Source organism: Scyliorhinus torazame, chromosome 5 (genome assembly GCF_047496885.1).
Source record: "Scyliorhinus torazame isolate Kashiwa2021f chromosome 5, sScyTor2.1, whole genome shotgun sequence".
In the NCBI taxonomy this organism is placed as follows: Eukaryota; Metazoa; Chordata; class Chondrichthyes; order Carcharhiniformes; family Scyliorhinidae; genus Scyliorhinus; species Scyliorhinus torazame.
The window spans coordinates 296,211,296-296,238,167 of NC_092711.1; the positions used below are offsets into that span (position 1 = coordinate 296,211,296).

The 26,872-nt window shown below is 48.3% G+C and overlaps 1 protein-coding gene and 1 non-coding gene across 2 annotated transcripts in view; both read right to left on the reverse strand.

The window, feature by feature from the left end:
* The window catches only part of col4a5 (collagen, type IV, alpha 5 (Alport syndrome)), a 314,324-nt gene that overhangs the window by 191,636 nt on the left and 95,816 nt on the right, over positions 1-26,872 (reverse strand). The window lies entirely within an intron of this gene.
* LOC140422830 (U1 spliceosomal RNA) lies at positions 11,567-11,730 on the reverse strand. Its single transcript, XR_011947622.1, has one exon. It is a non-coding gene; the product is annotated as a U1 spliceosomal RNA (small nuclear RNA).

Here is a 26,872-nt window from a genome sequence, read left to right on the forward strand (position 1 = left end):
CCACCTTCTTCCATCAGGAAAAAGATACAAATGTTTGAGAGCACGTATCAACCGACTCAAGAACAGCTTCTTCCCTGCTGCCATCAGATTATTGAATGGACCTACCTCGCATTAAATTAATCTTTTCTCTACACCCTAGCTATGACTGTAACATTACATTCTGTAGTCTCTCCTCCCTTCCCTATTTACAGTATGCGTTGTCTGTATAGTACGCAAGAAACAATTCTTTTCACTGTATACTAATACATGTGACAATAATAAATCAAATCAAACTATCGCCAGCGCAGTTCATGTGGAGGCAACTGGTAGCCACATCAACGCAGAACGATTTACACCCAGTGGACACTAAGCGGAAATTTAGTCACCCGAGGTCAGAATTGAACCTGGGTCCCTGGCACGGTGAGGGAGCCAGAGCCTCTTATTCTATATATTTGTGAAAGTATCCAGCTATGTGCCAACCACTGTATCACCGTGCCGCCTTTTTAACAAATCCTGTTTTTCCAATCTTCCTGCGAAATTGGGTAATTTCACAATTTCCCACATCGCACCACATCTACCAGTTTCACTAGCGGGTCTATATTCCGCTCCAGCCTCTTTTTATCCTCTTCACAGCTTACTTTACCACCTAACGTTTTTATCATGATGTGGAGATGCCGGCGTTGGACTGGGGTGAGCACAGTAAGAAGTCTTACAACACCAGGTTAAAGTCCAACAGGTTTGTTTCAAATCACTGGCTTTCGGAGCGCTGCTCCTTCCTCAGGTGACCCTGAGGACCCTGAATTCACCTGAGGAAGGAGCAGTGCTCCGAAAGCTAGTGATTCGAAGCGAACCTGTTGGACTTTAACCTCGTGTTGTAACTTTTTATCATCAGCAAACTTGGATACATTACACTGGGTTCAAGGTCATCGATTTAGATTGGAAAATAGCTGAGGTCACAGCATTGATCCCTACAGCACTCCACTAGTTACACACTGCCAGCCTGGAAATGACCCTTCCCACCCTCTCTTCTCTCCACTGAACAATTGTCGTCTATCCCCTGGATCCCTATCCTTGTGTGGATGTTCAAAACACTCTTAATAGATTTGTCAAACAAGCTTTCCCTTTCATAGAACCACGATTCCCCCGTTTAATTATTCTGTGTTGATTAGAGAAAGCTGTCATGTCTGGGGAAGGGAATATTTTTCTTTATTTGGTAGCGCTGATCAGGCTCAAGTTTCTTGAACTTGAGTGAAAGTCTTACAAATGTCAAGTTGTTACTCATCCTAGAAAGTAGCATTCCTAGTGGTCAGGGGTCGGACGGTGTGTAAAATTGAGCCACCTAGTGGACAGAGAGTGCACTGCCGTTCCAAAGTGCTCCCATTCCAGACATGGCGGTGGAATGGTGTGTTGCAGTTCACCCAGGGAGTGTGGGGTTGCTGGAGTAATGTGCATGTTTACGTGCATGCCGTGATCCGGAGCTATGGATAGTGATGGTCGTGGCTCCGACTTTCTTTCCGTCACACGGCTCACCGTGAACATCTCCTGCTCTTACCCGCTGCTGCTGCTTGTTGGGAGGATTTGCAGGTTGACACTCAAAACATGTTTGGTCACATTATGAACCCTTCTTCCTTGGGGACTGGAACCTGGAACTCCTGGATTCGAGGAAGGGACACCACCCACTGCCCCACAAGACCTCCCTCGCACCAGATATATTACCAATTAGTAGAGATGAAAGTTTTCTCAGCACAGCAGCCCCCCCCCCCCCCAACCCCCCGAGCTGAGCTCAGTGCTGGGTATCTACTGTCACAAGCAGCTTGGTTGATGTTGCCAGGTTTCACTGAGGACATTCACAGCTGACAGAGTGAGAGAGAGAGAGAGAGAGAGAGAGCGAGGTGATGTTCACCGTGGTTATTTGGGCTGGATTCAGACACAGGCCCCAGGGGTGAGAGGGTAGCGAATTGACCCTTGGAACAACCTAGTGCTCCAGGATATTGGGGTCAAGCTTAATCAACATCTCAGCCAACGCTTGACAGGTTAGTTATTTTAGATGCTGCCTCACAAATCCATTGCTGTCAATGCAGTACAGATTTGATGCTCATTTATATGTGCCAATTCTGCCACCTCGTGGCCGCATGCTGAAGTACAACATTCCAGCACTCTGGCAGAAGCCAGTGAACCCTATACTGTGTAGCGGGCAACTTGTCGAACAATTGTTATTGACAGTCATTCGAGGCGAAGAGAGATTTTCTTAACCTGACATGATGGGACTGACCCAGCGTCTGAACCTGTTCAGTGGGATGGTCCTGACGGAAGGAACATGAAGGGCCCAGAAGATAAAAAGATGGGATTAAAAATTGGGAGAGGGGAGGATTTAGACTGAAACCAAATATGGTGGCAGGATGACACAGTGGTTAGCACTGCTGCCTCACAACGCGAGCGGCCCGGGTTCGATTCTGACCTTGGGTGACTGCCTGTGTGGAGTTTGCACGTTCTGCCCATGACTGCGTGGGGATCCACGGATGTTCCAGAGCATCTGGAGGATGCTCCTCCCAGATTCCAAAAATGTGCAGGCTCGGTGGATTGGCCCTTGTGTCCAAAAGATTAGGTGGGGTTACTGGGAAACGGGGATAGGGTGGAGGCGTGGAATTAAGTAGAGTGCTCTTTCCAAGGGCCAGTGCAGACTTGATGGGCTGAATGGCCTCCTTCTGCATTGTCGTGATTCCATGATTAGAATTAAGACTTTTGATCATTTTCTCTCAAAGTTAAGGACACTGGTTTCTCTCTTTCTGAAATTGAAGATAAGTCAGCTGTGTGATTTTAACCTGAACTACCTTCTTGTCTCATAAACAGTCCAGTTCCAAGAAACATTGGCCCCTAGACACAGCCTCTGGTTACCTTCCCTATTTTGGGGGAGTCCGCAGTTCCACTAGGATATGGCAACACTCAACTCTACACAATCTGTGGATTCTGAATGTCCTGGGGTGTAGTCACACATAAACACACAAACAGAGGATAGTTAAACTAACATGGAAAACCTGGCATCACATTCGCAGATCCAGGAGTTAATCTTTTTCCCCTGCCTCCCCCTCACAGCAAACTACCTGTACAGTCAGGAAGTTAATAATTGCTCACCTGGACCACAGCAGTGAGAGCTATAATTAAATGTAACACATTGATAGAAGTAGTCAACTACAGCTGCTAATATTTTCCCCATTGAATTTTGTATCACATAACAGAATTTGTTACTTCAACAGCCTTGCAGCTTCAATGGTCTTTGAAAGGCAAGAAGAAGGAGAGATGGAAAGAAAAAGACTAAAAGGGAGCCGAGGAGAGAGGGAAAAGAAAGGGAGAGTGTTATGGCCCCAGCTGATGTACTACTCGGCAAGACATGCCCCAGAGTGGAACCTGGATCGATAGATCAGAATTTTTTTTGAGGACACTGTGGAGGGCAGTTACTGAACAGATTCACAGGAGCCTATTGTTGAGCTTTAAACGCAAGTAATAAAAGGGTTATTAAACAAACAAGAAAGAACTGTATTCCACTGGACAAAATGGTTGGAAAGATTTCAATACAAACACCAGAAAGTGAGTCAAATCACACTATTCTTTCACCTCAATTATACCTTTCATAGTGAACTAATTGGTGAACTGTCAGACACACCACATTCCAAATTCGAGTGACAGATATCACCAAAGCAGATTCCATGGATTTATAATCAACCCCCCCCCCCCATGGTGAACCTGAATCTCTTCCTCACGAGAGTTTCCAATCTCCACACTCAAAGAATTTGCCCGGGAATTCTCTCTCAAACAATGCTTTCATTCTGATGTCTTCAACAAGGATCCACCTCCAGGGTATTCATCTCTCCTTCCAATGTTCCCTTCCTCTGGATGTTCACATGCATTCAAGCTTCACTTTCCACGCGCACATTCAGAATTTTGGCCGTACCAAGCGGAACACCACTGCGCCAAAGGCCGGTAGTAAGGCGTCACCAGCCATTGGCTGCCTCCTTGGATCTTCTGGCTTCCCTCAAGCCCACTGCAGTCGGGCCACGACGGGACCGATAGATCGCACCCAGTATATTGATATCCAGTTAAAACACAATGCCTTGGTTTTAAAGTTCTCAACCTTGATTTCAAATCTCTCCAGGGCTTCCCCTCCTCTATCTCTGTATTCGCCTCCATTCTCTGGGTTGCACTGTCTGGAAGTGTGGTGGAGACAGGTTCAATCAGAGCACTCATAAGGGCATTAGAATGACTACTTGAATAGAAACAATGTACCGGGGTACGGGGAAAAGGCAGGGGAATGGCAGAGTCAAATGCTTGTCTGGAGAGCCGGCGCAGACACGATGGACCAAATAGCCTCATTTTGCACCTTAATAATTCTCAGATTCTGTGATTCCAGCTCCACAACACTTCACCATACCTACACTCTCCTAATTCCGGCCTTGAGAATCCCCGACATAATTTCTCCACCATTGAAGGCTGTGCCTTCAGTTTCCAAGACTCAGACCTCATGAATTCCCTCCCTACACCTCCCTGGCTGGCTATCTTACTTTCCTCCTTTAAGACACTTTTTGAAACCTACCTCTTTGACCAAGCTTTGGACCATTTGCCTTAATGTCCATTCGTGTTGAGTCTCAGAACAACAGGGGCGCATTGGAGGAACCTTAGTCTTTCTACATCTCGCAGTTCCTACATTCACTGAAACCTAGCAGGAGCAGCACCATCAAAAAGGGAGAGGTGAACCTGGGTCCATGAACAATAATCCTGCAAAATACAACCAGTCCACCAGAGGGCAGTACAATGCTCTTCCCAAAAGCTTCATCCACCTGCTGTGTCCTTACCGGAAAATGTCTTCTGCTCTGCTGGAGCACAACACATTCAGCCTACAACCAGAGCACTCTACGTTTGTACAGACTAGATTTAGTCGCCACTTTCAACTTGAGCATGCGCAGAAACTAAAGCCGCACGCAACTTTTTTTCAAGTGTGCAAAAGAAAGGATGCTGAGCCCTCAAGTTTGATGCATCATTGGCGAGTTTGTCAATTTACCAATAAAATACATCTTTTAAGTTTTCTCCTCTTCTCTCCCTCTGAGGAAGTCGCCTGATTCTCGGTTACTTGTAGTTCTACAGGTGGCAGCATCTACCTCTCCCATGGGCCGTCGCTCAACGTGGGAACAGTGAGTGTGGGGAGGTGATACTATCAGATGATGCATTGCCAGCCCTGGCTGCGAGTGTCCATCCAAATACCAGCACGCTCCAACTCGGCACGCCCTTGTGAATGACCTTTGTGCCAAGAGCTGCTGCTGCCCTAATTCAAAGCAGGCACACTGTACCCGGCCTCATTTCCAATTTCACATGCCCACCTGAGAGTGCCGACCCACAAGGTTGGACAGTGGCAGCAAACCTTACCAGTGCTCCAGCAAAGTGACGATTCATTCGGCAGCTGAATATCAGTAGCTTATTTAGAGAGACTGGCTTTTCCCATGGACTTCGGGACAGTCGAATTAAATGGCGGTGCGAGGTGTGTATTTCCCAACGCCAGCACCAGCAGAGGGATATTCCCGGAGGCAGTCTCCGAATGGGCTGCCTCTGAACTCACCATCTAAATAAGGATAACAAGCGGTGTCCCTTGTCCGATCAGAGGACCAGCAATGTCCTCATGGAGTTGACAACGTCTGCACGTATCTGGGGGTGGAGAGCCATCTAGATAGCCCATAATTGGAACTTTAAATATAATAACTGGCTTGCCAAAGCCATTCAACAGGTATTCCTGATCTGGGGCCCAGCCCGCTGCTGGGAAGCTTCTCTGATGGCGAGGATGCCTTAGGGAGCTGACCTGATGTGGTTCAGCACAATGTTCAAGGACCGCACCCCTTGCACTACTCCACCTCCCGATTCCCACCTCCATACCGGCCACCCTGAGACCAGAGTCGGGCCTGATTGTGCACTAGTGAGGATTTTCCAGCAGAGGGTGCTGGAGAGTAAAATCAGGTGCTTGGTCACCTCCCAAAACCGGATGGTTTGCATGTCCAGTTGTAGCACATTGATCCACTGAAAATTTCCAACTGTACAGGATAGAAAAAAATGCTTCATGGAAAATGGAGCGAAATAAAGGGAATTGCCCGAGTTTTCCTTCAAGCCAAGAGGAGTCGGGCTGCGTGTGGACCCAGGGCAGCGTGGTAGCATAAGTGATTAGCACTGTGGCTTCACAGCACCAGGGTCCCATGTTCGACTCTCTGCTGGGTCACTGTCTGTGCGGAGTCTGCACGTTCTCCCCGTGTCTGTGTGGGTTTCCTCTGGGTGCTCCGGTTTCCTCCCACAGTCCAAAGACGTGCAGGTTAGGTGGATTGGCCATGCTAAATTGCCCTTAGTGACCAAAAAAGGTTAGATGGGGATAGGGTAGAAGTGAGGGTTTAAGTGGGTCAGTGCAGACTCGATGGGCCGAATGGCCTCCTTCTGCACTGTATGTTCTATGATCCTCCTCCCTCTCCCCTGACTGGAGCTCATATCCTCTGATAGGAACTGTACCTGAGGTCCCCTCAAAAGCACCCCCTGACCCTGGGCAGCCGCTTCTCACTGAGCTCGCCAATGGCCAGTCCACCTGCTGGGAGGACACATTACTCACCCTACAACCAGTCCCATTCTAGCGGTTAACATGGAGCCTCTGGGTTTATCTCGCATGCATCAAGAGTGATGGTGTCACTGAGAAATAAGAAAGAATTTCCTCATTTGCTGCTAAAACCTCTCCTCTCCTCCCACACCAACAAACTGCTCCAAAGTTCTTCTTAAAATCAAACGTGGTCGAGGATTATTGATTGTTTTGAAAAGTACAAAGAACCTAAATACTATCCAGGTTGAGACCAAATTCCTTGGCAAATAACCAGATAACCGTCAGCGTAACCTGCTACTCACTGGCAGACACTCCCCCCCCCCCCACCCACAGCCATAGGACAGTGGCAACACGGTGACACAGTGGTTAGCACTGCTGCCTCACAGCGCCAGGAATCCGGGTTCAATTCCGACCTCGAGTTGCTGTCTGAGTGGCATTTGCACCTTCTCCCCATGTCTGTGTGGGTTTCCTCCGGGAGCTCCGGTTTCCTCCGACAGTCCAAAGATGTGCAGGTTAGGTGGATTGGCCATGCTAAATTGCCCCTTAGTGTCCAAACGTTAGGTGGGGTTATGGGGATAGGGCGGGCGAGCGGGCCTCGGTTGGGTTCTTTCAGGGTGGGTACAGATCCGATGGACAGAATGGTCTCCGCTGCACTGGAGAAATTCAATGGATAGCTCCAGCTATAAGCTCACATAATTCAAGAGCAGGACCCAGGCACGCCCCTTTTAATGGGTGCCTAATCTCGGTGCGGTGCACCACGCCAAGTGATTGTTATCCTCATGACAGAATAAAGCAGGCACACGCCAGGCCGCTCTGCGGCTGTATCAATAGGGCAGTACCACCACCACCATAGAGCTGGCAAAATATCGGGCAGAGGTCCCTCCCGGTTGCTGGGAACGGGAAGGAATACACATCGCAATTGCAAACAAATTAGGAATCCTGAAGTGATACTTGTACATAATGTTCTTGGTTAACATCACAATGAGAACTGGGTAATTTTTAGTCATTCATTTGTAAGATAAAATGGACATATTAATGTGCACTCTTTTTTTACTGGGGAATGAACACTCTGGATATACCAAACACTCTTCAGAAGTATATATCTGGCAAACATCAGCCCCCTGAGATTTTTAACCCACCCAAAGGTTTGTGATCCTGCAAAATCGGCCTGTTACAGTGTAAGCACATCCAAAATTCATCAATCGTGAACTATTCCCACCATTATCCCCAGAAGCTGGCCACTAATTACTAATATCTCGGTCAAAAGGTTACCCCGTAATTTTGAAAGAAATATGAAAACAATATTGGGTTCAATACGGAAAGTTCACAATTCCGCTGACACCTAGTGTGAAACAAATATCATTGAGCCAGATCTTGTTGGGAGAATAATGGTGAGTTTCCAGCTGACTGTAAATCAGCCAGCAACCACAGGGGAATGAAAAGATGCACAGTGCATTGTAGCTCTCCAGAACAATTTGCTTCAGGTACACAACCGCTCACCCTCAAACTCTCCGTTATGTTTAAGGCCTGCACGTAAATATTTGTCAAACCCATCACAGAAAGTTAAGCCTGTTGATTAAGAGCTTAAGTAGCTTTTTCAAATAATGTAATTATTGTTAAAGTGAAACCAATCATCCTCTCTGGCCCAGAATGGGAACAGTGCAAACTGTTCACTCTCATTCCGGCATGTAGTCAAAAGATTTTTTAAACAAATATTGAACATTTTTAGCAACATCGGGCTCAACATTCTTTCAACCTAAGGATCAGTGAAGGTTTTGAACAAGAAAACATTAGGTAATATCAATTCCTTTTCCTTCCTTCACTCTCCTAAACTTTCCCTCGTTTTATTTCTCGATCTCTACCTGAGTCGCTTCAATTCACACTTCTATATCATTTCTGTTTCTTTCTCAATCCTTAAATCATGGTAGCACAGTGGTTAGCACAGTTGCTTCACAGCTCCAGGGTCCCGGGTTCGATTCCCGGCTTGGGTCACTGTCTGTGCGGAGTCTGCACGTTCTCCCCTATTGTATTTGGTCTTCTATGCCTTGCAAAGGAATCCACCAAACACCTAGACTTGTCCAAACCAGGATCTTTATTGAATCACACATTATGAGATAGCTTCTTTGTACACATTGTAAAATAGTTTCTTTGTACATCTCTAGAACCACACGTAGCATGACTGTTCACCTGTTTGTCTTACTATCATCTCCTACAACCATCTGCTGATGGCCAGATGTGTCTCCACTTATATGGGAGTCGCTGGTCACATGACCACGATCTTGAGACTGCGTGGTGTGTCTGCACCGTCACCTGCTGGTTTGAGGTCGCACACCATCCATCTATGACATTGCCCACAGGCATATCACCACATCCCTGTGTCTGCGTGGGTTTCCTCTGAGTGCTCCGACTTCCTCCCACACGTCCCAAAAGATTTGCTTGTTAGATGAATTGGACATTCTGAATTCTCCCTCGTTGTACCCGAACAGGTGCCGGAGTGTGGCGACCAGGGGATTCTCACAGTAACTTCATTGCAGTGTTAATGGAAGCTTATTTGTGACACCAATAAAGATTATGACTATTAAATCTCATTGTTTAAAGAGACAGATAGTTGCCGGAACCAGCAGAATAAAATGGCCTCATGGGGAATTGGCAGCTGAATTTTCAGTATGCCCAGTTTTCATTTTGCATGAATTTAGATTTAAAAAATCATTACTTCCCATGAAAAAGTAACTGGAAGTTTAGGAAATGAGTCTCCAAAGAGAGTTTGAACCTTTACCATGTGAACTGCAGTGGGGCGAGAATCGGTGTGGTGAAAAGTCAGCAGTCGATTCGTTATCAGCCCATGTTGGGCTGGTGGCACAGACCATCAACCCCTCCCTCCCCCACCCACATTACTGAGCCCACTCTTAACAACGGTCGCATTCCTCTGCTACCCTGACTGACCCATTATCCGCTCACACTTTAGCGACGTGCAAGTTACAAAAGAACAAAGAAAAGTACAGCACAGTAACCAGGCCCTTCGGCCCTCCAAGCCTGTGCCGACCATGCTGCCCATCTAAACTAAAATCTTCTACACTTCCTGGGTCCGTATCCCTCTATTCCCATCCTATTCATGTATTTGTCAAAATGCCCCTTAAATGTCACTATCATCCCTGCTTCCACCACCTCCTCCGGCAGCGAGTTCCAGGCACCCACTACCCTCTGTGTAAAAAACTTGCCTCGTACATCTCCTCTAAACCTTGCCTCTCGCACCTTAAACCTATGCCCCCTAGTAATTGACCCCTCTACCCTGGGGAAAAGCCTCTGACTATCCACTCTATCTATGCCCCTCATAATTTTGTAGACCTCTATCAGGTCGCCCCTCAACCTCCGTCATTCCAGTGAGAACAAACCGGGTTTATTCAACCGCTCCTCATAGCTAATGCCCTCCATACCAGGCAACATCCTGGTAAATCTCTTCTGCACCCTCTCTAAAGCCTCCACATCCTTCTGGTATGGAACATTTATGAGCTGAAGGGTGCAGTAATGATATGTAATGGCATGTGATGGTATGTGATAGTATGTAATGGTATGAAATGGCATGTGGTGATATGTGATGGTATGTAATGATATGTACGGGCATGTGGTGGTATGCAATGGTATATAATGGTATGTAATGGCATGTCGTGGTATGTAATGGTATGTCCTCCTCCAGCAAGTTTCATTATTTTCAGTTTAAGGAATTCAAAATAGGACATAGGCTGCTGGGCAAGTTCACACATTGCATTCTGGCCTTATGGCAAATGACTTCACACCACAGGTAATTGGAGTGGCTTGTCTTAAAATTTAAAAAAAAAATCTTGATGTCCAAGTTACATGAAGCAATTTAAGCAATAGTCCACTTAACAACTGATGTGTCAATTCCCAAAGCAGATGGGTGTCAACTCTTTGAATATCCCAACAGATTGCGGTGATTTCAGTTCATCACCAAGGTAACTTTACCAAATAGGCACTTCTAGAGCATGATTGCTTTGTCAATGATGCTTCATGAGAAACTCAATTCTCAAGGAGTGGAAACTTGCAATCCATAGAACCAGAGAATCCCTACAGTGCAGGAGGAGACCATTCGGCCCATCAAGTCTCCACTGAAAAAACATCCTACCTTGGCTCACTCCCCCACCCCATCCTGCAACCCCACCTACCCTGCACATCTTTGGACAGTGGGAGGAAACTGGAGCACCCGGAGGGAACCCACGCAGAACGGGGAGAAAGTACAAACTCCACACGCTCACCCAAGGCCGGAATTGAACCAGGGTCCCTGGCACTATAAGGCAGTAGTGCTAAGCACTGTGTCACCTTTATAAGTAAACATTTAATCCTTCAGATGCCCTGAGCACATTCTCCCCGTGTCTGTGTGGGTCTCACTCCCACAACCCAAAGATGTGCAGCGTAGGTAGATTGACCACACTAAATTGCTCCTTAATTGGAAATTTCTTTGAAAACTGCCCTGCATATTTATTTCCCACTCTCTGGAGCTCACAAGTAGATGTTAAGAAAATACAGGAACATAGAACCATAGAATTCTTGCTGTGCCAGAGGAAGGCTATTTGGTCCATCACGTCTGCACCGACCCTGTGAAAGAACACCCTACCTAGACCCACGCCCCTATCCTAACACCGTAACCCCACTTAACCTACGTACCTTTGGACACTAAGGAGCAATTTACCATGGCCAATCCACCTAACCTGCACATCTTTGGACAGTGGGAGGAAACTGGAGCACCCGGAGGAAACCTATGCAGACACGGGTAGAATGTGCAAACTCCACCCAGACACTCACCCAAGGCTGAAATCAAACCCTGGTCTTTGGCGCTATGAGGCAGCAGTGCCAACCACTGCACCACCGTGCCGCCCAAAACTCTGTGAGTTTCACGTGATTTGAACACACAACCTTCTGATCTGGAGTAAGATGCGCTACCGTTGCAGCATAAGTCCAGCCTGAGCGCAAACGCAGTCTCCCAATACAACAAATTTTGAAGTTGAGTATCCCGCAATTGGGGACATCGCAGGGGTCAGCACACCCGGAGTACCATGGGATAGCCTTATCCTGGGAGATGAAACAGCCTGATCAATGATTCTTCCCTGCCAGGAAAGTGGTAATTTAAATTTCTTTTCAATAATCGTTATTAGTATCACAAGTGAGCTTACTTTAACACTGCAATGACGTTACTGTGAAAATCCCCTAGTCGCCACGTTCCGGCACCTTTTCGGGTACAGTGGGAGAATTCAGAATGTCCAATTGACCTAACAAGCCCGTCTTTCGGGACTTGTGGGAGGAAACCGGAGGGAGCCCACGCAGACACGGTGAGAACGTGTAGACTCGGCACTGACAGTGACCCAAGCCGGGAATCGCACCCGGGTCCCTGGCGCTGTGAAGTAACAATGCTAGCCACTGTGTTACCGTGAGCGGTGCCATGATCCTACAATGTTGCACTTTACACACCACACTCTTGGCTCTCCAGCATCAAGGTTGCATAATAGAAGAAGCAGCATAAGTTCCCTTGATGTTCATAATGGGGAATCCACCAACATATGCGAAGGATGAGGGGAAGTAAAAAGAAAATGCAGGATTCTAATACTGATTACTATCTCATGACCTCTGCTGTAAAAGTATGTGTGTGTGTGTGTGTGGTGTTTTGCGATGGCCTTGAAGTTGAATAGTCCCACAAGACAGAATGTCTGTGCTCATGAATGAAGAATGGCTACTTATGCGGGACAGAAAAGGGTTGCTTGCATTGGCAGAAGTGTACCCTCACATAACACAGTGTCTTCAGGAGACAACATTGCCACAGAGAGGATAGTGTACTCTGGGTGGTAATGAATCAACTGCCCATGGTACATCCTATCCAATTTTCGTTTTATTATTCATAAGAGATGCAAAATGAGGGTTGAATCAATATTTCCCCTTTCACACTGTTGCGCCAAGTCAAAATTAAAAAAAAAAAATTTAGAGTATCCAATTATTGTTTTCCAATCAAGGGGCAATTTAGCGTGGTCAATCCACCTACCCTGCACATCTTTGGGTTGTGGGGGTGAAACCCATGCAGACACGGGGAGAATGTGCAAACTCCACACGGACAGTGACCCAGAGCCGGGTTTCGAACCCGGGTCCTTAGCGCCATGGGCAGCAGTGCTAACCACTGTGCCACCGTGCTGCCCTTAGTCAAAATTCTCAACCTTGATTTATTTTCTAGCTGAGATTTCCATACCCAGGACATTTGCAGTTTATTTATGATTCGTGATTAGGTTACTAGGCTAATCCCAGAATAGCCTAGCTGTTGGCGGCCAGATTGCAAACCAAAAGCCTTGGCAATATCTGGGACAGAAAACAATGTACAGAGAGGGGGGGGGAACAATTGTGACCCCTATAGTATTCCTCTGCTGAAGGTGACCATTCTCACTGACACCAGATACTGTCGGCACCTCAATCTGTGTTTGGTTGGCAAACATACAGCCAGCTATTTCACCCTGCAAGCGAGTGTAGTGGGGGAGGAATTAGGACAGCGGGACATCACAGTAAGAGCTTCCTCAGCTCTACACATGTATACATCAGTAAACCTCTAACAGTGATTAGTAGATACGGATCAGCGACCAGTTTCAAATCCCCACTCACAAGTACACCTCTAAGTGATCAGTAGATAATGATCAGGGACAAGGGTGAAATCCTTTCCCCGCTACATCTCTGCCCCTCCTCCCCCACTCCCTTGTGCTGGGTCACCGTGAACAACCGTTGCTCCTCCACCAGCTCCAACCCAACCAAGATTAGTTAATTTAGCACGGATCTGGGGGAGGGAGGGGGTGTAGAGCGTGAGCTTTCTGACTCTTGTCACAGTTAAAAGTCATGCTAAACAAAACAAGCATTGCAAGTGTTAACTTATTGTTAAGGCTGTTTAGACCTAGGATTCTGTTAAACGTTCAGTGATTTTGATACCGCAAAAAGATTCCTTTCAAACTAAATGATGCAGGGTGAGCACACCCTTCCCAGATTACTGCCTCCTGGACACCAGCCAAGGACAGTTTAGCTTCGGGTCTCCTGTGCAAGCAACCACATGTCAGCCGAAACATCCTGTGTCTTGAGGTTTTGTGGCACATGGTCAAATATTCCAGGGTGGGCGCAAGAGCAGCCTCCTTTCCAAGCTGTCATTAGTTATTTGGAAGATTTAATTACACTCAGTGTCTCTGGGAGTAAGCCTTCCTAACATTGGTCCAACAGGCCATGAATCAGACCATTAAGGATAAATAGCAACACATCTATACACCTACTGCAGCCAGGATCCTCAGCACATCCTGGGGCTTCAGTCCCACATGGTGCAGTATCCCTCGCTCACTGAAACTCTTTGCGGAAAGCCCGCTTTCTGTCACGGCGTTATTTGTTCAAGGGGCCAAATTATGCACCTAAAATGGTTTTCTGGTTGTAAGAATTAACAACCTGGTGAGCTGTGGCTTTCGTTTGTGGTGTTCAGCTGGATGCTGACAGCTTGGTTAACTGGTGTAATTACTGACCATTACACAGGCCATGGAGTGCTCTTCCAGATAAACTACCACCCCTGCCCTCTGGCCATCCGAATCCTGACGTTTGTCACATTCGTAAGCAGAAAAATAGGACGCCTAACCCAATGAAAAAGGTTAACGGAGGTCAGACAGATGCAAGGAACCGAACCTGCCAACTGACAATGCACGAGGTGTTGACAGCGCTTCCATGAAGTCTGACTAAGTCGCAAGAACAGAATAATTCACAGAGAAATTATACTGGCAGCAGATATTGATGCTGTTAGCTGGGGCTACAGATTGGAAAGCTCATTTGAGTTGGAATGCATTAGGTCTTGGCATTGCCTGACAACAGACACCGAGGAGCAGGTGGTTTGCATGTGGGACGAATGTTTGCGACGGATATCAATGTTCCTGTTGGAAGTAGATGCAAATCTTCATATAGAGTTGGTTTTCGTTCCATTCACCGTGGCTTGGATTGGTTCTCTTGCAAACAACCCAGAGCCTGGCACAGCACAGCAACATCTCAGGTCAGCTCTTATTAATGGTGTGGAGGATACTATAACAACTCTGCTTTTGAAGAATTTCTATAGCACCTTTAACATAGGAAAATGGATCAAACCTCTTCATGGGAGCCTTGTTCAATATAAATTGTCAGCGAGCCAAGGAATGGGATATCGGTATAGGTGACCAAATGTTTGGTCTAAGTCATTGGTCTTAAGGAGTATCTTTGAGGTCTACTCTTGGAGAGGTCTCGGGAGAGAATTGTTTTCTTTTGTTCTTGGATGTGGACATTGCTGGCAAGGCCAGCATTTATTGCTCATCCCTAATTGCCCTTAGGAAGGTGGTGGTAAAATGTTGAGGGTGAGCAAAGAAACGGCCGAAAAAAAAACAGCTGGAGGTCCGTTGGGGAGTGGAAAGGTCACCGCGGGGTCACCAGGAAAAATGGAGGCTGGAGCACCAGGGAAGGCCGCACTGCTTACGGCTGAAGAAATAACCAAGGTGATGGCTGCGGAATTTGAAAAGCAGTTGGCGCAGATTGCGAAATGCATGGAGACGGTGAGGAAGGAGATGAGGGAGGTTTTGAGTGTGCTGGTGGAGGAGGCGGTTTCCCCGGTGAGGATGGAGGTGGCGAGCGCAGTGGCGGAGGTGCGAGAGCAAGGGGAGGCGCTGAAGGAAGTGGAGGAGATGTTATTGCAGCATGGTGATCAACTTGCCTCGATGGGGAAAGAGATGCGGCAGGTGATGGATACTAACAAGGATCTGCGAGGAAAAATGGAAGACCTGGAAAATAGATCCAGGCGACAGAACTTGAGGATTGTGGGGCTGCCCGAAGGAGTTGACGGACCGAAGCCGACTGAGTATTTTGCCGCGATGCTGGCAAAACTATTGGGGGAGGGGGAGGACCCGTCCCGATATGAACTGGATCGGGCTCATCGGTCGTGGAGGCCTGTACCAAAGGCGAGTGAGCCGCCAAGGGCAGTGACTCTGTGCTTCCGTAGGTACAGGGTGAAGGAGAAGGTCCTGAGCTGGGCCAAGCAGAAGCGGGTGGTGCAGTGGGCTGGAGCTGGTATACGTGTATACCAGGACTTTACGGTGGAGCTGGCAAGGAGGTGGGCTGCCTTCAACCGGGTGAAGAGGGCACTGTACATTAGCATTGTATATCCAGCGAAGCTGAGGGTGACTTACAAGCTCAGGGACTTTTATTTTGGAACGGCGGAAGCAGCGGAGGAGTTTGCGAAAGCAGAAGGACTGTGGCAGAGCTGACAAATTGAGGAATGGCCATGTGCCGATGTAACCTCATGACTGTATTTTCTTCTTTTTTGTATCACTGCGCGCGGGTGTAGAGATTAAAGGAGCCAAGGTGGTATATATTTGGACAAGGGAAGGGACGGGACTTTCACTCAAAATGAGAGTTCTTTGGGGTGTAGGTGGATATGCAGGGTTTGTGTGCTAAAAGGGGATCTTTGGGCTTTCCTGGGGCCGGGCAAGTGGGAAAGGGACCCGGGCGGGGGCCTTCACGCTGGCCAGTTTAAGCTGGCCAGTGAACGGGAGTGAGGTGGGGGAGGGGCTGCGGCCATCGGAGCCTGGCAGAACAGGGTCCGAGTGGTCTAGCCGGGGTGGAAAGTTGGGGGGGAAGGAACCGAGGGTGGAGGGAGGAGTTTTACAAGAGGCAGTGGATGGGAGGAGCTGGAGACCTGGGGTGGGGGGCGGGGGTGGGGGGGGGGGGCGGGGGGGGGGCTGTGTAGATTAAGGGTGACTACGGGTAATCCCTGATTCCTTTTTGTCATTTGTTTATGTAAACATGCGGGTTTAGGTTTGGGGGTTGGTGGGTAGATGGGATCGTTGTTATTATGGGGACTGACATATCTTGCTGATTATTGTTTATTGTTGATGGATGTAAATGTGGGAGAAAATGTGAAAATGGAGGAGAAAATGGAGGATCCAGGTGGGAGGTATGTGATTGTGAGTGGGGTATTGGAAGGGGCACCAGTAGTGTTGGTAAATGTGTACGCCCCAAATTGGGATGATGTGGGTTTTACGAGGGGGTTGCTGGCAGCAATCCCAGATTTGGCCACGTATCAGTTGATCATGGGAGATTTTAACTGTGTCCTGGAGCCGAGGGTGGATAGATTGAGCCCCAGGTAGATGGGTAGGGTACGAATGGCAAGGGTGCTGGGGGGTTTATGGAGAGGATGGGTATGGTGGATCCATGGCGCTTTCAGATAGATATAAGACAGATGTCAGAGGTAGGTTCTTTACTCAGAGAGTAGTAAGGGTGTGGAATGCCCTGCCTGCAACAGTAGTGGACTCGCCAACACTAAGGGTATTCAAATGGTCATTGGATAGACATAAGGACGATAAGGGAATAGTGTAGATGGGCTTTAGAGTGGTTTCACAGGTCAGCGCAACATCGAGGGCCGAAGGGCCTGTACTGCGCTGTAATGTTCTATGTTCTATGAGAATTTTAAAAATGTTTAAAAAAAGGAAGGTGGTGGTAAGCTGCCTTCTTGAAACACTGCAGTCCATTTGGTGTAGGTGCTGTTGGGGAGGGTGGTCAGGTTTATGATCCAACGAGAGCAGAAGAACACCAATATACTTCCAAATCAAGAAGGTGTGTGACTTTGAGGGGAGCTTGCAATGATGGTGTTCCCATGTGCCTGCTACCCTTGTTCTTCTAGGTTTTGTTGAGGGAGGCTTGACGAGTTGCTGTAGTGCTGCCACTGGGCATTGGTGGTGGAGGGAGTGTCGCTCAAGTGGGTTGCTTTGTCCTGGATGGTGCCAAACTTCTTGAATGTTGTCAGGACTGCATTTATTTGGGAAAGAGGCACATATTCAGTCATACGCCTGACTTGCATCTCTTAGATGGTGGACAGGTTTTGGGGAGCCAGGAGATTAGATCCTTGCCACATAACACCCGGGCTACGACCTATTTAGCCACACTGGCTAGTCCAGTTTAGTTTCTTATACTTACACTTATTCACTTCATCTCTGACGGAACACAAGGCTGCAGTTAATTTTCTGGTCTTCAGGGCCTTTTTCCTCTCTATCCTGTAATCTTCTCCAGCCTACAACCCTCCGATCCATTCCAGCCACTTGTACATCCCTGATTTCTTTCACCCCACTGTTGGTAGCTATGCCTTCTGCTGTCCACCTCCAAAACGCTGCAGTTTCTGGAGGAGTTACCACTGACCAGTCAATTTAGCACAGTGGGCTAAACAGCTGGTTTGTAATGCAGAACAATGCCAGCAGCGCGGGTTCAATTCCCGTACCGGCCTCCCTGAACAGGCGCCGGAATGTGACGTCGAGGGGCTTTTCACAGTAACTTCATTGAAGCCTACTTGTGACAATAAGCGATTATTATTATTACCTTTCTAGGTGAAAGAAACCAGGGATACAAAGGTTGGAACGGATAGGGTGCAAAGTTATTGAAGGGTTGGGGGTGAAGATTACAGAGGTAGGGAGGGAAGAGGTCATGGAGAGATTTGTACACAAGGATGAGAATTTTAAATTTAAGGAATTTCAGGAACATGACACAATGTAGGTATTTACATTGCATTGTCTGGGGCGATCCACTGTTAAACCGTTAACAAGACCCCTTGCTCAGGGATGAAGGGTGCATGATAATAATGCAAGTTAGGTAGGATGTGGGCAGTGGAGTTTTGGATTTCCTCAAACATGTGGGAGGGGGGAAGGTGGGAAATCAGGAGAGCTTTGATGTAGTTGAGTCTGGAGGGTCTCAGCAACAAATGAACTGAGGCAGAAGCTGAGATGTGTGATGTTACAGAGGTAGAAGAAGGTGGCATTGCTGATGGAAAGTACGTGTCTGCAATGTCCACCCTGTGCTTCCCCCAGTGGTTTGGCTGATTTGATGATTTGAGGACAGAGAACAATTACAGCACTTCAACTCAATTCTCATGGCATAACACCCGTTAAGTACTTCTGCTACAATGCTCATTTCCTTGGCACCTTTTGGAGGTGAGCAAGGGGTTTGGTGATGCAAACTCTTGAGCCTCAATATCCAGGGTCTTTATTCCAGAACCCTCAATGTAAACACTAGGCTCTGTCACACCCTGATGTAGGCCATTTGATCTTTCAATTTATCTACACATGGGTACCTCTGTTGAAAGAAAGTTTCTCTGTTGAAAGTGATACCAATCACAGATAACAGAGTGGCGGCTGATCTGAAGTACATGTTTTGTCTAATTGGTGGTAGGCTAAGCTGTGTTCTCGGCGCCAATATAAGATTGTCAAATGATTGCTTTACTTAGATTTCAGCCCCAGTGGCGGGACCCCTGCCCTCTCCGAAAATTCCTAGCCTGAGGTCCATCTAGCTCCCCTTCACCCCATCAGAGTAGACACATGATAAAATGATAATGGAGCTGTTGTCTAGTCTATCAATTAGGTTCCAACAGACCTGGAAATGGCATCAGGAAAATTGCAGTACTGGTTGAAAACTTTGAATGAGAACTATAGATCTGCCTGTGTAGATCCATGGACGGGATATAGCAGCTTGTATCCAATTCGTACTAAAAGCTTTGCACACTCGGGGTTGCACTCCATCATTGATATGAGTCTGTCAGGTCGTGCTGTGGCTGTCTGTGTCCAGGTTCCAGAAGATTCTTGCTAGAACAAATCTTTGCTGAGATTCGCTGTTTTGGTTCGGACTATCATATCAGGAAAAGTGGGAGCAATCTTCACTGCAGTGTTGGTCTGTCATAATTTTCAAAATGGATGTTATTTTTCTTTCCAGCACTGCAGGGTATGTGTCATGATTAAATACATTCCTTTCTAAAGATTGGAGAAGAGGTACAAGAGTTGAATTAGTCCGCAAATTCCTTTCTTCAATGATAAGCAGGTTAAGCGTTAAGAGATCAGAGTTCACTCCATTAGCACATGTTTCTGGCAAACAGAGCAAAAACATGCTGAATAGAGCCAAGGAAAGACATTTTAGGAGCTGATGTTTTCCTCAAAGCGGAATTAGATTGGTTAGGGTCATCAACACACCACAGACTATAAGGATCTGGCTCAACTGAATGTTCTTGGCGAATTCCTGTTCCCACTCAGGACTGGGATCCCGGCAGTGGGGTTGTGCGGAATTATGGACACTTGCTGCAGGAATTGAATCCCACCGCTCACTTAAAGGACCACATTGTCACAAAGATCATTTGTCTCAAAGGCAAGTTACCTCAACCAACTGTTCAACTCTATATGAAGCTCACCAGTGTCTACTCTGTATCAATATATCCATCACACTGTTATTGATGCGGGCTGATAAGTGTGTAAAAATAACATCCAGTCTTGTTAAATCAATGATGGCAGATGCAGTGAACAATGTTAACGGTTATCCAGATAAAGCCAGGTTAGTTAATCATTATTTTATTGTCATTCGCTGGACATCATTGTATTCCAATAGGCTACTATGTTTCCAACTTCAAAAAATGACAATGCTTCAACGTCATTAATTGAACTGTAAATCCCTTTGGCAGGTTCTGAAGTTGAAAAAGGCATTATAGAATCTAATTTAAATACAGACACCGATGTTTAGGTACGTTCTTTCCACAATGTCAACTCCCCAGGAATTCTTGGCTGGAATTGGCATGAGGAAAATCGTAATACTGGTTGGGAACTTTGAGAACCATGGACCTGGCTGTGTAGACCCACGAAGAATAGCTGCAGTGTCACATCCATCATCACCTGCCATCCCCTCAGGTATTCTGCCCACGACAGGGGGAGGCATCAGGCGGCCCATTTGCCCTTGGGCCAACTGAAACCCGTAACAATTTATGTCACTTATTGGCCCCCTCCCACCACCGTTAGGATTTTACCTGCAGTGGGAAAGGCCAGTGTCAGGTGCCCAGACCGCAGAGTGAAACCCAGTGGCATTGCTGCCAGGCTGGGCTGTGTGCCTCCTGTTCAGGCACTGTGCCCGCCTGACGCCACCCTCCACCAAGGTATTCACCTTCCTCACCCCCACAATTTCCCCCCCCCCCCCCCCACCTCACCTGGACCTGTCAGCTTGGCTCCGGTATGACTCCAGACGTACAGGTACGTCCAGGCTACCGGCTCCTCTCCCTCTGGGGCTGTTTGCAGATCCAGCAGTGGCCGCTGCTCCAATAGTGCTGCAGGGTTGAGAGAGCTGCCGGCCATTTGACTTCCTCTCAGAATGGGGTACAAGACCCGACTCAAGCCAATCAAAGGTTTGACTGCAACCAAATGGCTGTGGAGCGAGCCACCCAGATTCCAGCATTTACCCTTGAGTTGGAGCAAGCTACAGCACTGGCTTAGTGAAGGTATGTATGTTTGGTATGGTACTGTGCCACACAGGCCTGGCAGGTCGATGATTCAGTCCCTGTTTGTGATGTTAAGTGGCTTGAGTATGAGAGATTCAAGACCTAACACAGCGCTAGATTGATGGCTCCGATGTTCGTTGGCTATTAGGGTGGTCTCTACACTACATTCTGGCAGGCGGACAGTCCTTGTCAGCTATTGTGAAAATGATCACCGCAGTGGATGCTCTGTCCAGTGGTTCAAGTAGCTGGCTGGCTATTTCATCAAGGACAATTAGAGATGGGCAATAAATACTGGTCTTATCAGTGATACCCAAATCTCCAAGAAATTGGCCTGTGAAACCCAGGGTTTGAAAAATGGAAAATATAAAATACAGTCACAATTCCTACTGATGATCATTATTCAATCACTTCTGCTGCAAAGTGTGAGTACTGGGATGTGAAAAATGAATGAAAATCGCTTATTGTCACAAGTAGGCTTCAAATGAAGTTACTGTGAAAAGCCCCTAGTCGCCACATTCCGGCGCCTGTTCGGGGAGGCTGGTACGGGAATTGAGCCGTGCTGCTGGCCTGCCTTGGTCTGCTTTCAAAGCCAGCGATTTAGCCCAGTGTGCTAAACCAGCCCCAGACAGATGTGAGGTTATGACAGGGCAGGATTGGGCTCAGATATAATTTTCTCACACACACAAACATTTCTGGAAACTCAATCCCGATTCACACATGTACCATGGTCATTTGGATAATGTACCAGAGTGCTCCTGGATCTTGCCTGACTATAACCAAGCTTGAGCCACTGGTCGAAGTTTTCCGGCCGTTGCGATTCAATTTTCCCGTCAGCAGCCCACCCCCACCTGGGGTTTTTCCAGCGGTGTGGGGTGGCTTCAATGGGAAATCCCTTTGACAACTGGCGGGAAGAGAGAATCCCGCCACCAACGAACGGTGTGGCGCCGAGATACACACGGCTGTGGGATTGGAGAATCCAGTCCACTACTCTTTCGGAGGAGGGTAGTGCCAATTGCCTGCAGACCATAAGACCATAAGACATTGGAGCAGAATTAGGCCACTCGGCCCATCGAGTCTGTTCCGCCATTCAATCATGGCTGATGTTTTCTCATCGCCATTCTCCTGCCTTCTCCCCATAACCCCTGATCCCTTATTTGGTCCAACTACATTGTGTTTTATGGATCCATGTGGATCCTTCTACTGAATTCTTCAAAGAGTGCTTTAATTGGCGGCTGAGACAGAACCTCAGCGTATTTTCAGAGATCCACCTGAAGTGAAATACTGTACAGTGGTAATGCCCAAACATCTCGACAGTTTTTCAGGCTTGAAACACAAAGCAAGGCTTAAAATCTGGGGCTACATTTATGTCATTTACTGAATTTCTTTTGTATTCAGTTTATGGAAATGCTGCTCGAGGCATTCCTCCAAATGAATTGAGCACCCTTGCAATGTGCAACTCCCCCCAGCCCAAGTAACCCAGGACACAGTAAAGATTTTCCTTTTAAGGTTTATACAACTCGCATTAGTTTTGCCTTCTTGCATTTAATGAAGAAATTGAGTTCTGCGTGTGTTTCTCCGAAGGACTGTTTGCACATTCATGGGAACACAGGTATTAAATACAATGCAACTCAGGACTTCCAGTGGCGGCTATCAAGGAGTAAGTCGCACATTTGGCAGCTCCCGCTCAGGTCGGACTTTTGGACCTTCCCCCCGATTTTCTACCGGACTTGAATTGCAAAACTGATGACAGAGGCAATTGTGTACTGAATTCCCACATCGGTGCATGGAGAGAAGGACTAGAAGTGCTCGTAAAGGCAGAAACAGAAGGACAGAGAAGGCTTGGGCTGAAGCTGCAGCAGGAGACAGCATGGCTGAGGACCGGACCTCTGGTTTGTCGACCCAGCGGTCAACAGAGCAGCTGATGCAAGTTATTCAGGAAGGCTTTGCTAAGCAGAAACGGGACTGCTTGGACCCGATAAAAGAGTCAATTGAACGGCTGGAGCTTAGATTGGATGCCCAAGATCGGGCGATCCAGAAGGTAGAGAAAGCACTGGCTGAGCAGGAGGAACATCAAACTGCGGTGGAGTTGGAGGTGGGGATGCTGAGAGGCCAGCAGAAGAAGCTCCTGGAGAAGGTGGAGGACCTAGAGAATAGGTCCCGCCGGCAGAACTTGAGAATCGTTGGGGTCCCGGAGGGGTCCGAAGGAGCGGACGCAAGGGCATACATCGCAGGTATGTTTGAGAAGCTGCTGGGGGATGGGGCATTCTCCCAGCCCTTGGAGGTGGACAGGGCTCACAGAGCAATCGCGAGGAAGCTGCGAATGGGAGACCCCCCGAGGTCAATGGTGGTGAGATTCCACAGGTACTTGGATAAGGAGCGCATTCTACAGTGGGCCAAGCAGACACTGAGCTGTAAGTGGGACAATAGTATCCTGCGGGTCTACCAAGACCTGAGTGTGGAGGTAGCCAGGAGAAGAGCAGGCTTCAACCAGATTAGGTTGATCCTTTTTAAGAAAAGGTGAAGTTCGGACTGTTGTATCCGGCCCGTCTCTGAGTCACGCACGAGGAAAAGTACTTTTATTTTGAGTCGCCTGAGGACACGTTGGACTTCACGAAGAGGAAAGGACTGGTGGTGGACTGATAACGTTTGAACTTTGCTGCAACATGCATGTGTTTTTTTGTTTTTCTGTTCTTTTTTTAAAAAGTTTCTTGTTTTTTGTTTTGTGGAAGCTGTTTGTAATGCCTTTTGCATTGATTTGGGACCAGCAGTAGAGCTGAGTGAGTTAAGGTTTTCATTTGCACTATTGGGGGATGGAGGTGTGCTTGTTTAGATCTTGGTGTTTTTCTGTCGGGCAATTGTGTGGGGATTGTTTGATGTTGGAGTATGTTTGTTTGAGTGGGGGGGAGGATGGGGAGGGAACAATAGGTGGGAGACTATCCGGCACCAAGCTAGCTGGGTTGGCTAGCTCACGGACGCGCAGTGGGGGGGGGTGCATATGTTTGGTTTATTAAAGAGGTTGGGTTACAGAGTGTTGTTACTGGGGGGGAGGGACTTGGGCCAAGGGACAGAGAGGAGGTTGGGGGCGGAGGCTGCCTGGGGGCGGGCCGGTGGAGGTGCGGAGCATGGGCTGGAGGCGGGCCCAAAAAAGGGAATGGCTGATCGGCGAACGGGGGGTGGGCAATGAGCCCCCCAACTAGGCTGATCACCTGGAATGTTCGAGGGTTAAATGGGCCGGTCAAGAGGGCACGTGTGGTCGCACATCTTAGGGGACTGAAGGCGGACGTAGTAATGTTGCAGGAGACGCACCTTAGAGTAACTGACCAGATTAGATTGAGGAAAGGCTGGGCCAGTCAGGTCTTTCACTCGGGACTAGACTCAAAGGCTAGAGGGGTCGCGATCCTGATCAATAAGCGGGTGGTGTTTGAGGCGGTTAGAATAGTCTCGGACGTGGGAGGTCGGTACATTATGGTCAGTGGGAAACTGGAGGGGGTGCAGGTGGTATTAGTAAATGTGTATGCGCCAAATTGGGATGATGTGGAGTTTATAAAGAGGATGCTGGGGAAGATACTGGACCTGGACTCGCACAGGTTGGTCACAGGTGGGGGACTTCAACACAGTTATTGACCCTGGATTGGACCGGTCAAGCTCGAAAACGGGCAGGGTGCCAGCAATGGCAAAGGAACTAAAAGGGTTCATGGAGCAGATGGGGGGACGTGGATCCATGGAGATTTGGGCAGCCGAGGGTGAAGGAGTTCTCCTTCTACTCACACGTGCATAAAGTGTACTCCCGGGTTGATTTCTTTATTTTGAGCAGGGTCTTTCTGGCTGGGGTGGTGGACACGGGGTATTCGGCGATTACAATCTCAGACCATGCACCGCACTGCAGGTTAGTAAAGACAGTAACCAGCGTCGGCTGGAGGTTGGATGTGCGACTTTTGGCTGACGAAGGGGTGTGCGAGCGGCTGAGGTAATGTATTCAGAACTACCTGCAGGTCGACGACACGGGGCAAATTTCAGTAGCGGTGGTCTGGGAAGCACTGAAGGCGGTGGTCAGAGGGGAGCTGATCTCGATACAGGCCCAGAGGGAGAAGGTGGACAGGGCAGAGACGGACCGACTGGCTAAGGAGATACTACAGATCGATAGGAGGTATGCGGACACCCCAGAGGCAGGGCTTTTAAGGGTCAGCGGAGGCTACAGGCGGAGTTCGGCTTGTTAACCACAGGGAGGGCGGTGGAGCAGCTGAGAAAGGCGAGGGGGCGATCTATGAGTAAGGAGAGAAGGTCAGCAGAATGCTTGCACAGCAGCTTAGAAAGAGGGAGGCAGCCAGGGAGATAGGGAAAGTAAATGACGGAGATGGGAACCTGGTCGGAGATTCAGCAGGGGTGAATAAGGCGTTTAGGGATTCATACAGTAGGCTGTACAGGTCGGAACCCACTACGGAGCCGGAGGGGATGAGGCACTTCTTGGAGGGACTGAATTTCCCAAAGGTGGAAGGGGAGCTGATAGAAGGGCTGGGGACCCCGCTTGGGTTGGAAGAGATAGTGGAGGGTCTGAAGGCCATGCAGTCGGTTAAAGCCCCGAGGCCGGACGGATATCCAGCGGAGTTCTATAAAACGTTCTCTGGGATATTGGCGCCGGTGTTGATGAGGATGTTCAATGAGGCAAGGGAAAGAGGGGTGCTGCCCCCGACGATGTCACAGGCCACGATTTCGCTGATTCTGAAGCGGGACAAGAACCTGGGGCTGTGTGGGTCCTACAGGCCGATATCCCTGTTGAATGTGGATGCCAAATTGCTGGCCAAAATTTTGTCCTACAGGATTGAGGATTGTGTTCCGGTCGTTATTGGGGAGGACCAGACGGGGTTTGTTAAGGGTAGGCAGTTGGTGGCCAATGTACAAAAGTTGTTAAACGTGACCATGGTGCCCCCGGAAGGTAGGGAGGTGGAGGTAGTGATCACAATGAATGCAGAAAAGGCTTTTGATCGGGTAGAATGGGATTATCTGTGGGAGGTACTGGGATGGTTTGGATTTGGCTGGGGCTTTATTGACTGGGTCAGGTTGCTGTATCAGGCTCCTGTGGCAAGTGTGCGGACGAACAGGACAACTTTGGACTATTTTAGACTGCACCGGGGGACGAGACAGGGATGCCCCCTCTCCCCACTGTTGTTTGCGCGAGCTGTTGGCAATTGCTCTGAGAGCCTCAAGGGGCTGGAAGGGGCTGGTCCGTGGGGCGGGGGTGAGGGGGTGGAGCACAGAGTCTCGCTCTGTGCAGATGACCTGCTTCTGTATGTATCGGACCCAATAGAGGGGATGCAAGAAACCATGAGGATGCCAGGGGAATTTGGCAGGTTTTCGGGGTCTAAGCTAAATATGAGGAAAAGTGAAATGTTTGCGGTCCAGGCGAGGGGACAGGAGAGGTGATTGGGGGAGCTGCCGTTTAGATCAGTAGGGGGAAGCTTTAGGTACCTAGGCATACAAGTGGCGTGGGAATGGGACCGGCTGCATAAATTAAATCTGGCCCGACTAGTAGACCAAATGAAGGACGATTTTCGGAGATGGGACGCTCTTCCGTTGTCACTGGCTGGGCAGGTGCAGACGGTGAAGATGACGGTCCTCCCGAGATTCCTGTTCGTGTTTCAATGTCTCCCCATCTTTATTCTGCGGTCCTTTTTTAAATGGGTCAACAAAGTGATCACTGGCTTTGTTTGGGCGGACAGGAAACCGCGAGTAAAGAAGGTAATGCTTGAGCGGAGTCGGGGAGAGGGCGGGCTGGCGCTGCCAAATTTTAGCAACTATTACTGGGTGGCGAATATGGCCATGATCAGGAAGTGGGTGGTGGAGGAGGGATTGGCATGGGAGCGTATGGAGGCTGCTTCATGCAAAGGCACCAGTCTGGGGGCGTTGGTAACGGCACCTCCACCGTTCCTGCCGGCACGGTACTCCACCAGCCCCGTGGT